Source organism: Lagenorhynchus albirostris, chromosome 11 (genome assembly GCF_949774975.1).
Source record: "Lagenorhynchus albirostris chromosome 11, mLagAlb1.1, whole genome shotgun sequence".
NCBI lineage: Eukaryota > Metazoa > Chordata > Mammalia > Artiodactyla > Delphinidae > Lagenorhynchus > Lagenorhynchus albirostris.
In genome coordinates this window covers 55899126-55913629 of record NC_083105.1, presented here as the reverse complement: position 1 = coordinate 55913629, position 14504 = coordinate 55899126, and the positions used below count along the sequence as shown (strand labels likewise).

Here is a 14504-nt window from a genome sequence, read left to right as displayed (position 1 = left end):
GATATACACAGCAGAAATGCTAGAAAGGGCTTGCTGTCCTGTTCCGTAATCATTAAAGAGTTCTAGTTTGGAATTTTGGATTTGGAACCTCTATAGTAAAGTCTAAAGAAAGCTTAGAGAGTAAAATAAAAAGAGGGTTTTCACATTTAATGTTAAGCCGAGCAAAAGCAGACTGTAAGTTAGTGTATTATTACTATTGTTATCTTCATTAAGAGGACCCATAAGGGCTTCCCTGGTGGCGCAGTGGTTGAGAGTCCGCCTGCCGATGCAGGGGACACGGGTTCGTGCCCCGGTCCGGGAAGATCCCACATGCCACGGAGCGGCTGGGCCCACGAGCCATGGCCGCTGAGCCTGCGCATCCGGAGCCTGTGCTCCACAGCGGGAGAGGCCACAACAGTGAGAGGCCTGTGTACCACAAAAAAAAAAAAAAAAAAAAAGAGGATCCTTAAGAGTATCCCAGTTTAGTTCTAGCCATATCGGTATTCCTCAGAGGCTCTACACCCCTGCATTTGAATCTAGCAGGAAATTATTTTAGTTTTCCTTCGAAGAATATTGACAAAGTAGACACCAGAATAATTAGGGATTTCATGGATGAAGATGTCCTTGCAATGCTCTTTTTCCCAAAGTCAGGCAAGCAATATTTAGTGTTCTTTGTGTTTAAAATGAATGACAGTTCACTACTAAGAAATATACATACATACATATAGTTACATAGTAATATGAAAGAAAGGCTCTAACAATTAAGTTACCATTTAAGCAGAAATTACTACAACTATTAAACTATCTTATAATAAAGTCATTGTTGTGCTACATATTTGAATAAATCAATTATTAATTACAGTTGACCTTTGAACACAGGTTTAGGGGCACCGACCCCTTGCATGGTCTAAAATTCAGACTTCCCTAAAACTTAACTACTACTAGCCTGCTGTCGACTTACTGATGACATAAACAGTTGATAACCCATATTTTGTATGCTATATGTATTATATACTGTATTTTTATAATAAAGTAAGCTAGAGAAAAGAAAGCATTAAGAAAGTCATAAGAAAGAGAAAATACCTTTATAGTACTATCTATCGATACTGTAAGTTTACGTCATTTGTTTACGAGATGAATCATCTGTCAGTACCTCTATCAACATTTGTCTTACACTATACAAAACACTGTAGATGTTATATGTATTACTAACAGATTTCAAAAATGAAAAGATATTGTGAAAAAGAAATTCATATTTATTTACAAGTATATTCATGCATTGATCATGAAGAAGCAGCAGTATGATTGCTTGATGGTAGCCTAGTGTAATTGATATGATTGTTTCACCATAGCCTAACCTACACACAACTGAATGCATATTATAAAATTTTTATGGCTATGTTGTTGCAGTCATATTCATAATACAGTATTGGAAACATTGTTACATTTTTTTAAAAAACCACTTACCTGTGATGATAGGCTGATATACACGCATACTGTACAATAATGTAATTCTTTGAAAGCCAAGTCATAAAACAGTAGGAAAATAACATTATTTTTTTATTAAATATTACTCACCTTATGCCTATATAAGAATAAACCAATATCTACATATAGTTTAGGCATTCATGACATACCTTTTTCTTAATTTTTTGATATTTCTAAGCTGTATGGTTCATCTGCAAGTTTTTTCAAATCGTCCCAAATCTCCAAAAATTTTTTCAATATATTTATTGAAAAAAATCCACGTATAAGTGGACCTGCACAATTCAAACCTGTTTTGTTCAAGCCAGTTCTGTCAGCTAGAGACATATAACAATGAAATTATCATTTAATACAAGGATTCAAAGTATATATATCTCTATGGAAAAATAATACAGTATATTTATAATTTTTTTCTAATTGTTTTCTAACTCAGTGTTCTAATGAGTTGAAACACTAGACTGTATCTTCCTATTCCCTGATCCCCACCACGTATCTAGATCTTGTGATCTTACCCGCTTCTGTCTGGCTGAATGACGCAAATCCAGTAAGAAAAGAGGAACATAGAAGTAAAACCTCATGATTAAGAGGATGCAAGGTGCCTAGTTCACATTTTTTAAAGCAGATGATATCGTCAAATAGGTTCAATCCATTCTCAGACTCTAACCAATCAGGTTAGTAATTCCTTCTCTCTAGGTTTGGCGTAGGAAAAGTGTAGATGGAGCTGTATAACTGAAAAGGGTGTAAGCAGAGGTGATCTTTGTGTAGGAAGGGGAAATAGAACTTATTTCTTTAACAATTGCAGAACTCTTTCCTGTTCATTACCTCATTTGATTCTCCAAAGATCCTGTGAAGTAGTCTATAGACAATAGACCATAGAATGAACACTGAGTTTCAGAGGCGCTGTAATTACCCTAAGTCACTAACTTACAAAGTTGATCTGAGATTTGATGATAAAGATTTCCTGATTTTTTTTAAAGCATTATATCAGAGTGATTGTGCTGTGTGCTACATTAATATACATACGTCACTTTCCATCAGATACAGCATATCCATAAGTGTGTACCTTACAGTTAACTGATTTGGGGGCATCTATGTCTGAAAAATAAATGCATCTTCATTTGTTAGACTGCCTTAAAATAACATTATTTTAGTAGTATTTTTTTCATTTGGGGGTCTTGTTGTTATTTTTAAGGCTGTCAACTTTATTATGTAATTTAATATAAAAATATTCTTGGGTTAACGACCAGATTTTTCATGACTCTTTTGGATGGATTTTTTTCTATTTAAGGAATGACTTCTCTATTTTCTAAAAGTAGATATATTTTAATCCATTGTGTGATAATTACTGGCTATGAATATAATGACAAGCATGTAACTTGGAACTTTTATCCTTATTCAGAATGGTAAAACTAAGCAAACATCCTATCATACTATTTATGATAAAGTGTAAAGAAGTATCTAGTACAGTACCTAAATTAAAATCTGTCTATCTATCTACCTACCTGTCTATCTGTAGAGCTCCACTTTTCATAGGCGATTACATTCTTAGAAACATTAAAATAGTACCCTATTTTCTTATTCACCGAGTAAAAGTCACTTCCTATTTATGGGCTTTTTTTAAAATACCTTTTGGCCATAATTAGGGAATTATTAAATTATAAATTTCACTTATGTTCCATTGTTCCTGCACAAGTTATTAGACGAAGGAAAAAATCTAGACTCCAAAAAAGGGATATAGTTTTTTTAAAATAAATAGAAATCAACATCTCTCTAGAGACCTATGGATTTAAGACTCACCAAGAAATATTTTATTGGATAACTTTGGACTAAATTCAGAGGAAAACATATTAGTTCAGTATGCTTTGATGTTCTGCCTCTGAGTGATAGAACAATGGTCTGTTTAGGGGTGAATTATGCAAACATTGAAAGCTGTGTCTTTTCAGCAGAATTATTTTAGGTCAGTCCTTATAAACTTTTTGTTTCTTCAATTGTAGTCGTTATTAGAATAACATTAAACCTAGCTATTATGTGTTTCTAATGAGATTTATCTGTGGATCAGAAATAGATGGCCTGTTGTTTTCAGTGGCCATAGAGAAACTAAGTGTTTTTGTTAGCACCCTGGGATTTTTTCACCTCCATGGACCACATTAGTTTAAAAAAATCATAGATTACAGCAGCTAAGAAGTACACAGACAATATAACTCTGCTATTCCAAGAACAAAACAGTCCAGACTTAGGTTTTGTGAAACTAAAACTGTCTAATCTTGAGATTTTTATTTATATTGCAGACAAAAAATACTGGCATTTCTAGGAGTAAATCTAGATTTCGTTGTTCCTGAAATATTGTATCTTTTGGAGGAATCTCTTTGAAAAAAAATATAAAAGCATCTTTTCATATTTTACTAAGTATATGACCTTGTGGATATATCTCTAAGCCTTTAGGCCTTGCAAGGAACCCATGCAAGTACAGGGCTCTGGAGCTTAAGTTGCTTTAGCTTTACAGTAAACCTACATTTGGAAGTAGTAAAAAGATGTGAATCAAGAAGTAAATTGGTTAATGGCTTCATTACCATTAGTTAAATATTTGATAAGGTTGTACATGGATTCGCTTGTTAAATATTAAACCAAATGTATTTGTAACCAGCTAGTTTCCAATATTTCCAATATTTAACTCCATTTGTAAGAAATTCAGATGTCTCTTGACAATATGATCTTTAATTGCAGGGATTACTACCAAAGATGCTTGTATTTGCAGGTAGAATATTTTAAACTTTTCTTGATCTCTACGGCCTTCATTCAGTGCAGCTTAGTCAGAGTGAGTCCCGGGAACATGGAACTATTCATTGTTAAATAATCAGTAGATAAGATTTAGGGTTTTTTGCTTTGTGTTGTTTTTTCTTTTCCTGTGTTAGAAACATTTGTGTCCTCTCAATGTCTAACAATAGGTCTGTAACTCTTCAAATATTTGGTTCATACATTTAGTATTTAAGTTCAACTTGGGGGATATACAGAGGCATTCTTTATTGTTTGTAATGGAACATATAAAATCTCAATGCATTTGTGATTCTCCCACTAGTAGCCTGTTATAAAGATGTAAAGTTTGTTGCATCTGAGTCTATTTATTCAACCCTTCTACTTCCTTTACCTTTGTTTGGCTAACATAAATTATTTTATGTTTCTTTTTAACTAATCAGCGTGACAAATCTTAATATACAGTTTTATTTGAAGCATAGATTGCTCTCTAGAACACATACCATGAGTACCTGTGTGTATCAATGAACACCTGTATTTGGCATTTCTAGTTAAGCAATAACTATTCAAGTGAACAATTCACATTCTTAGCAAGAAACAGAAGAAAATGCTGGATGCTGAGTCATAATTCCTTGGAAATAACAATGCCAAAATGCCCAAGGAAACTCTGGGCAGGGCTATACATTTTCACATATTTCTCTATTTGTTCCCTTGGTGTCAGACCTCTAAACCAAATTCAGAGCATTTGCATGGTGTTGGGGCATAATTCCAATATTTACTCAAAGAGAAATTCTGAAGGTGGTCATTCTACGGAAAGAATAAGTAGGATGGGGCTTAGGCTTGTTGTGTTTGATCTTACCAGTTTTGCTCACTATATTCTGCTAAGGGGCTTCTTTCTTTCATTTTTTGGGCCCTCACCATATCACCCCCATATAGGATGGGTGGTACACTTTAGCTCTGGCTGAACTGTTTTCTAATATAAACTGACTCAAGCTAACACATGAAGAAAGTTTACCAATCTGCTGCTTTTTATGAACTGTGTCTAACTTTGGAGTCAAAGTTGCTCTGCCTTAATTTTGGGGAAATTCCATAAGTTGTGTATCTTAAGCCAGAATGGCATGGATAAATAAGGAGCCTTTGTCTTTATACCCTCTCTTAGAATTCATCATGGAAAGCTTTCTTATTAAGTTGTTTCATTCTACCTTGAATATCTAAATGGAATGTCTCAAGATAAATTCATAATTATATTTTCTTTATTATAATAGTATGTATATAGTATGACATTGACTGTGAATTGGATGTTAGGTTTTATAAAATTTTGAAAATCTGCATCTGAGCTTGTGTATTATTTCTATGTATGCTTAAAATTAGCCAGTGACCTTGCAAAATGTCCGTTAGACACATTCACTATCAAGCAACAATTCCCAGAGCTCAAACATGTCTAGAGGTTTTCTTAGAATTTTCTCTCTACTACAAATTATTGTGCAAGGAAAGAATAGAAATGGTGACTTCTTTCTGAAGCAACAATGGGATCTAAATACCAAATGATTTGATGACCACTGTCATTCATATAAATGAATGAATGAGCATAGGACCATGAAATGGTAAATTTTGCATTCTGTCTTTATTTGAACTTACATTTCTATTATACTTCTGAAAATTATTTTTGTGTTTTTAACTATTTCTAATCCCTTTTTGCTTTCTTTGCAAAAACACTGCATATAAATATAAATTTTTAAAAAAATTTTCTGGGATCATAAGGCACTACTTGTTAACAGGATTATTCTTACTGGGCTTCATTATAATATTATTACAGCAAATGTGATCAAAATAAGATAATTATTAAACAAAAAGTAAACATTTAGTGGAAAGGTATCTTTTAATGAAATAAATGGGCCTCCTATGTATCTCCAGATAAATAATCTTTGTTGCTAGCTAAGCAGATACAAGGTTTCGTCTCAATTATATTCCCTTTTTGTTTCATTTCTAAAAAAAGTAAGCACTGAGTAAATTGTTCACATAATAAAGTAAACAATAATGGAAATTATTTTATTTTAGCAATATCAGTCAGTTCTTTGAAAATTGTTTGTAATGATCTATTAGCTAGCAATTCAATTAAGTCTTCCTTTAATTTTATGAAAAACAGAGAATTGGAAAGCATCTCATTTACAGAAGGATTATTTTTCAGTCAATAAGTTTCTCAACTTCTGAGAAGTTTACCAAAAACATTTACCAAATAATAAATATCTACACTGCTCTTTTATCATTTAGAGACAAATTTTTAATCCAATAAGCTTATGAAGGGTAGAGAAATTAAAATATACACCTTTTTCAATACAGTATTTGTAATTAAAAGTTTTGTCTGTCACATGTTTTAAGTCTATATTTGTGAAAATTTTGGAGATGCAGACTTAGGTCATTCAGTGTGTGGGAAAATGATGCCCTCTAACTTAATTAGTAAAGCCAGTCCCTACTCTCAAACTGATCAGTGAACTAAGATTTAATTTGTCCGAAAATGTCTGAATTGATTTTTAAATTCAAAAACATACTTTAATATGCTTTTGAGGATTATTGTAAAAGCACTGAAAATCAATATAGTATGCATCTTGTAAAAGTTAAGTCAAAATTAAAATGATAACATGAGCTCTAACATATTCATGTGTTTTTGCAAAGAGCTTAATAACAAGAACAAATCTATAGGCTGTTTCTGATACGTATTTTGAAATTATTCGGTGTAATATGCAAATAAGATTATTATTTATTTGTGAAGTAAGAATATGACAAAAGACACAATATTACTTTAGTAAATATGTATCTGAAAGTGTTTTAAGAATCAGGTGTAAACATTCAAAAATACCTTACTTTATATATACGTACTTATGAGCAGATTGCAGTTTTCTCTAATTATTTCCTTATGTGTCTGAACCACTCTCATTTACTAAACTCAGTTCCTTTAGAATATGACCACCACCACTCTTTTAGTGTGAGGTAGGGTCATTTTACCCCCAGCAACTAAGGAAACTCTTAAAATGTCTAGCATGTAACCAGCGCTATCTGTATTTGTTGATTGAATAAAGGAATTCCAGAACAAGTTACAAGGGCATAGGATTGTCAAACTTTATAAAGAAAGCTTAAAAATCACTTAGCCTAGTGATTTTCAACAATCATTCAATCAAGTGAATGGAACCCTGACAGAAATAAAAAGACTTGCTTTTTCTGGGATTCTTGTAGATATGAGAACCCACCTCTGTTTGAAGATAATATCCCCATGATTGCTTGAGTGCAGATGGCTGATTGCATGATAACTGGGGATATTCAGAGATATGCCCGAGGTTGTAAAACCACAACCAATTTTTTGCTACCTTATAACCCACATTGCCATTTATTCATTTCTCCATTTGAAACGAGAAACTAGTCATCTACTACGTAGCTTCTCAGAGAGCATCCCCCTCACTACCTTCCCAACAGAGTGATAAACATCTAATTTTTGATGAGCAATTAATTAATGGAGTCAATTCCTATTAACTTAAACAGGAATGAACTGTGAATGTTCCAGAATCTAGGAATTCACGTGCATCTTTTCAAAGTTCTGTGCTTTTCTAGCATTCTTTCATAATCATGTTATTTTTTAATGCTACAAATGAAATCATGATCAATATGTCATGAATGATAACCGTTAATACTAAAATAGCAAGATTAACAGAAGGTAGAAAAGCTGATTTAGCACTTTACCTAATAATGAAACTAAAGATTGCCTATTTATTGTAGGAAACAATTTTTGATAAGTAATGTGCATTATTTTTTTAAGAAGTGTAAGCCGCTCTGGTAGGCACCATAGCAATTAAACTTAAAAACTATTTCAAAACTAGATCCAAATTAGTCATATAAGAAATTTATAGTTTAACATATTTTAAATTATAGCTTTTATTACTAACATATTTTAAAATTCTATTTGAAAATCTTGATTGAAAAAACATAAATGTCTAACCAACCTTCAGTTCTTAAGTCCCTCTACAATATTCTTAACATGTGGTCACATACTTCTGCTTGAACAGTTTAAGGCCAAGTAACTCCCTTTCAAATAATTTAAAATATCTTTCCTATACAAAAATCAACCTTCTCTAACTTTTGTCCTGTCTACTAACTCTCAATTGAAACTTTTTCAGATAATGAAAGAAAGCTATTGTTTTTCCTAAATCATCTTTATCCAAGATAAATATATACATTTTTTCAACCGTTCCTTATATAACATTATATCAAGTGTTCATGTGTGAAATAACTCTCCTCTTCAAATAATCCACTTCTATTTATCTAGCCCAGAGTATTTCAGTGGGAGCTTAATGGAATTTGGGTTTGGACAATTCTTTGTGTTATGGATCTTGCACATTGCAGGAAGATTAACATCTCTGATCCCATCCATCAAACATTAAAAGTGCTCCAAATTCTAATGAAAACAGATGTGTTCTCTAACATTGCCAACTGTCCCCTACAGAGAATAGATTTTATCTCAGTTAAGAAGCTCTGATGGAAAAAAAAGTATATCAAAATCACAATGATATTCTCTCACAACCCTTAGAATGTTTGTTATCAAAAAGACAAGAAATAATAAATGCTTGTGAGAATGTGGAGAAAAGGGAACCCTTGTATACTGCTGGTGGGAATGTAAATTGTTATAGGCATTATGGAAAACAATATGGAAGTTCCTCAAAAAATTTAAAATGGAGCTACCATATGATCCAGTAATCCCACTTTTGGGTACATATCTGAAGGAAATAAAGTCACTATCTCAAAGAGATATCTGCACTCTCATGTTCATTGTATTATTCACAGTAGCCAACCTAAGTGTCCATTAATGGATGAACAGATATAGAAAATGTGGCATATATATAAAATGGAATATTATCCAGCCTACAAAAGAGGGAAATCCTGTCATATGCAACAGCATGATGAACCTGCAGGACATTGTGCTTAGTGAAGCCAGGCATAGAAAGACAAATACTGCACGATCTCACTTATATGTGGAATCTGAAAAAGTTGGACTCATAGAAGCAGAGTGGAACGGGGGTTGCCAGGGGCTTAGGAGAATGGAGGAAATGAGATGTTGGTCAAGGGTACCAACTTTCCATTACAAGTTGAATAATTCTGGAGATCTAATACATCACATGGTGACTTAGTTAATAATAAGGTATTGTACACTTCAAATTTGCTAAGAGAGTAGATCTCAGGTGTTCTCACCACACACGCACACACACTCAAACAGTAACTATGTGAGGTGATGGGTATTTAATTAGCTTGACTATGGTAGCCATTTCACAATGTATACACATATCAAAACATGTTGTACACCTTAAATACATACAGTTTTTTAAAATCACCTCTGATAATGTAGGTGGAGTTTTTGTTTTTCTGTTTTGTTTTTGCTTTTGGTTAGTCACAAGATCTCTGTTACTTCAAGTCAGCACAAGGATGTTGACCTGGGTGGGACTTGCCAATATTAATTGGTGGACCACAGAACACTTCCTATAATCTAGGTTAATATTAATTATTACCGTTCTCCTAATATATCTATTAGTCCTAAATTCAACCTGTATTTTCCATGTTGTGTGTTAGAATTTCATTAGGGATATGCTAAAATGTCTTGAAAAGATTGATGTGCTATTGTCTGTATTTCTTTGACATGAATGTACAGAAAGAAATGATTTTAGCTTTAGTTGATAAACATGCTGGGTGATCACAGTTTCTTATTCTAGATTTTCATAAAAATTCCTTTAATAATCTATTCTAATCTGTTCTTAGAAACCCTCAGAATTTTTGTCAAATTCATTAACTTTTGAAAAACATACTTTTGTTTGTTTTGGAGAAGTGGATTTATATTTCCATTATTCTGCTTTTCTCTAACGTATTCTCTGTTCTTTATACTTTAGCACATTGATTTAATTACCTTATCAGCATCTATCCATGTTTAGAGATACTCCTTTTTCATATTTTTCCATAAAAAAATCTTCATTTTCTGAGATTTGATTCTCATGCCTATCAAGTATCTCAGGTGTTACACATTTGCCCGTCTTGTCCCTTCTTTGGGTTACTATTCACGACTCTAGTTTTAACTTCCTCATCTGTATTATCCCTCTTCTCTTGAGTTTCCATTTCTACTCCAAAAATCCACACTTGGCTTCTATTTTAGTGATATTAAACTTATTTTGTATTTGTCTAACTTCTCCCTTTTCTGTATCAAATGATTAATATACTTCTCAATCTAAACTCATATTTCTAGATGTTTACAGTTACTCCTTTGTTTTTTATATTATTTCCTACATTCTGTATAAGATTTTTAAAAATCTTTTTAAAATCAAAATATACTACAAATACCTTTCTCTTTTCCTGGAGTATTGTGATGTTTGCTTCTGAAAACCAGTGTTTGCATCTCATATATCCAGTTAATTCTCTTTCTGCGTGTCTTCACTGCAGGTGCTGTTGCTACAAGTAGCATATGGTATTTTCTGGAGCTGCTTGTTTCCTCATTCAGAACATACACAGTTTATTTGTTAAAAATGGGGCTTTTTCATTCATTCATTTACGCTTGCTTTGTGAACACTAATATAGCTGGATCCACCCATAGAGGTTCTAGATGATGCCAAAAGATATAAAATGTCTTAATGTAGCTTTTTTGGATAATATTGTCTTCTGGATTAACAGCAAAGTTACATAGATTAGAAAGTATATGCCCCACAATTAATTGTAAATAATGAGACTTCAAAGACCATTCTTAACCTTTTAAAAAATTGTATTGTGAATTAAGTGTGTGTGAGAGTGTGTGTCTGTGTGTGTGTGTGTGTGTGTGAAGATAGTTTGTGTAAAGAGGTTAAATGTAAGCTAAACACAAAGACAATGTCATATTTTATTTAAATCGCCATGAAGTTCAGAACACCAATAAACCCTTGTCAACTTAAAACTCTCATTTAATTTATGAATGTGTGTAATGCAATAAATTTGCATGCCACTTATTTCAGGAAACCTGTAAAACAAGCTATCGAACAAAATACCCAATTCTTCAAAGTAAAATTGAACAACAGCTTCTCAGTTGGACATGTGATTGAACCAAACCTTTTTATTCTAATTATTCTTGGTATTTCCAAATCATTATACCACAATATTTAAGGAAAAGTCATCTATTTTACTACAGGTTTATCTGCTGGGATGCTTTCAAGGTGAATACTCAATAGCCTTCCACACTAACTAAACACATTACCTCATTTAATAAGAATTTTAAATATAGGGTAACCATAGAATGGCATCATTCGGGTTCCAAGTCTACTGTGATACTCTTGGAACTGATAGCTTCTGTGTTTCAGCTTTTTCTTCAGGCCAGCTCTCTTTCTGTTCACAGGATGGCTGTTGTGGTTCAAGGCAACATATGCAAATGAGACAACATTTAGGGATTTCCTGGTAACTCCTTTTAAGCAAAGGAAAACTGTTCCCAGAAATTGCTAATAGATTTCCACTCACTGGCCAGAACTGTGTCCTAAACCCAGCCCTAACACAGTCAGTGGAGAAGGGAATGAGATTACCATGATTGGCTGTCTTAGTCAATCAGGAGTGACTCCCACCTCAATACAGAGTTTAATTCTCTGAGCACGTGGCTGCACAGTAAAAAGCAGATTCCTGGAAGGAATCAATGTTCTCCCAAAAGAGGAAGTAGGAGAAAATGGAAGCACAATCAATAACAAAGAGTGTTAGCCAAGGGAGGACTCACTTAAATATAAATAAATAAATAAATCCTTTCTCTGATGATGACTATTTATACTCTGGAATAAGTAGAGAATACTAATTGTTACTACTCCATGGAACTTTATAACATGCTAGAACTTATATAAAATGTGCACAAAGAATACTTGGAGGGGCTTCCCTGGTGGCGCAGTGGTTGAGAGTCCGCCTGCCGGTGCAGGGGACACGGGTTCGTGCCCAGGTCCGGGAAGATCCCACATGCCGCGGATCGGCTGGGCCCGTGAGCCATGGTCGCTTAGCCTGTGCGTCCGGAGCCTGTGCTCCGCAACGCGAGAGGCCACAACAGTGAGAGGCCCGCGTACCACAAAAAAAAAAAAAAAAAAAAAAAAAAAAACAAACCCACAAAAACATCATGAGTGATGAGAATTTATTTCCTTGAAACTTAATTTTTCTTGTTAATACAATAAACCGAGTTGCTTTTAAGGTCGGAGAGAGATGTCAGATGGTGTTGTGTTTTACATCTAATGTTAGATGTCTCCTCGGGCTAATATTAAGCATTTAGAGATTTTTTACAAAATAAGCTTATTTTATTCTGTATCATAATTTTAATTTTGCCTCCACAACTATTACAAAGTAGAAATAATTTATGACACTTTATAAGCATTTAATATTAAGGGGTATGGAGTGTTGATTATTTCTAAATAAATCACTTATGAAGTATATCTTTTTTGTGCTAGAAAAAGATTACACATAATTATGTAAACATATCCCTTACAGGATATCATTTAACTAAGATATATAATTTAAAATAAAGTTACTTGTTAAAATTAGAGCTCTCATTGCATCTTGACTGATACCACTGTAGAATTTATCAAAGCTTGCTCAAAAGAAGTGCCAACACCTCTCAATGTTGTCTTTAGGGGCTACTCTTAATCAGTCACAGTAATGGGACACAGCTTTGACGTGGTTGTCCCAATCTCTAGCTATAATTATTTCCCATACATTGCAAATGAGGTTGTGATTCATAGACTATTTTCAAATTTAAATTTACACTATTTAGGCAAACACATTTATAGAATATAGTAATCAGTTTGTTAGTTATGCGGGCATCACGTAGAAAATGGAATATGTAATATCATATGTAATATCAGTGATACTGGGAAGAAATTGTTATTAGTCCAAGTATTGATAAATGCGTTTGAATTCATTCTGATAATCTAGTATTTATCAAAGCATCCATCACAGTTCTTAAAATAACTTTGTTGATTATTTTTTCCTCTGGAAAATAATGCATTCAGGATTATATTTGTGCTTTTATTATTTTATCCTTGGAGTCTGTCAACTGGCTTTATACCAGGAGCTCAAGAAATACTGCATTGAACTGATCTGAGTTGAATTGAATTGGTTAAGTAGTTTTAAGACAAGGAATTGACACCTAAATTCAGTAATTAATCAAGCTAATCAATTGATTCTGACTCTCCCGCTCTCAGAAAGGCTATTTGAATTTAACTTCATGCTTTTAATTAAAATGTTTATTTCCTAAACCAATGTATACGTTATAATAAATAACTATATTTTATATATAATAATATATATTATGTATATATATAATTTCTTCAGATGAGTTTTACCATATTAGGGACAGAATTCTATTCTTTTCACATCACCTTGTACAATTTTCATTGATTTTTTTCCTCTAACCCTGCTGTTCTTATAGAGCTGTCTTATATATGGCCCTTTTTAGGTTTATTTTGTTTGATATTAAATGCAAAATGTGGTATTTTGTTTTTGAGTTCTTTTTCTAAAATTATGTGTTATTATCGATATCCTTTCAAAAGATATTGTGGAGTAATATTAAAGACTGGCCACGAGTATTTATATTTATAGGTAAAGAATAAAAATATTAAGTATAGTTGTGTGAAAGAATAAGGTTGTATTGACAACTGAATCTCAATGTGTTTTAAATACCATCCATGTAGAAGCTCTCAAATGAAATGCAAATTTTTAAGTTTTAATATTAACTAAAAAATAGTTAATTTTTTCTAGGCTAAAAACTGGACTGAGAATTCTGACCTAATGTAATTTTTTTCCTCAAAGCAGTGCCCCTAGTTTCAGATGAAATATAATTTTAAGTTAAGAAGGAAATGTCAAAGCAAATAATTCACACTCGGACAGGTCTTATAAAGTGGTATACGGACTTTCAAATAATCTAAGATAGCCTCGATTGTTAAGTTGCACCACTATTTTATGAAGTACCACTAAAGAAAAAAATGCTGCACGTTAAAATAAGACACACCAACTCTTTCTTAATATTTAGATTTTTATTTTATAATTACTAAAAGAGCTTTTTTAGACATAGATTATTTTAATCATTTTAATCACTCCTGAATATTTATATGTGCACACACACACATACAAATATATCAGAAAATGTATGTTAAATACATTGCATAAGGCATTCCTAAAACTTCATCCTGTTTAGTATCTAGCTCTTCTACAGTACGTTTTGAGTCAGAGCGCTCGATGTTCATGTTTCCCACATTAAGATTTTTCCCTTTGCTGGT

General features: G+C 32.8%; 1 protein-coding gene across 2 annotated transcripts in view; it reads left to right on the top strand.

Annotated features, from left to right (window-relative positions):
• Positions 1–14504, top strand: part of SLC16A7 (solute carrier family 16 member 7) — a 159565-nt gene that overhangs the window by 132005 nt on the left and 13056 nt on the right. The window lies entirely within an intron of this gene.